Source organism: Mandrillus leucophaeus, unplaced genomic scaffold (assembly GCF_000951045.1).
Source record: "Mandrillus leucophaeus isolate KB7577 unplaced genomic scaffold, Mleu.le_1.0 Scaffold219, whole genome shotgun sequence".
Classification (NCBI taxonomy): domain Eukaryota; kingdom Metazoa; phylum Chordata; class Mammalia; order Primates; family Cercopithecidae; genus Mandrillus; species Mandrillus leucophaeus.
This window is the reverse complement of record NW_012102243.1, coordinates 240006-240306: the sequence shown is the minus strand read 5'-3', so window position 1 is coordinate 240306 and position 301 is coordinate 240006.

The following is a 301-nucleotide window of genomic DNA, read 5'->3' as shown; positions in this document are numbered from 1 at the left end:
TGGCCCGTCCTCAACCGTGTGGAGGACGCGAGAAGCTGCCACGGCCCAGAGGAGACCCAGGAGACAGAAGGACTTGGCGCCGTGCGGCGAAGAGGAAGAGGATTTCCTCCTCCCGGGATCCTGGCTGCAGACGCGCTCCAGACGGAAGAAGTTCAGATTTAAGAAATTCCTTCTGCAGAGCGCGTGAATTCCGACGCCCCTTCCCGCGGCTGGCGCAGCTTCTCCCTCCACCCAGCCCCTGGCCTGGCAACTCCCACTGAGACCCGGGCGGTCCTCGGGAGCCCTCGCGTGCAGGTGCTGA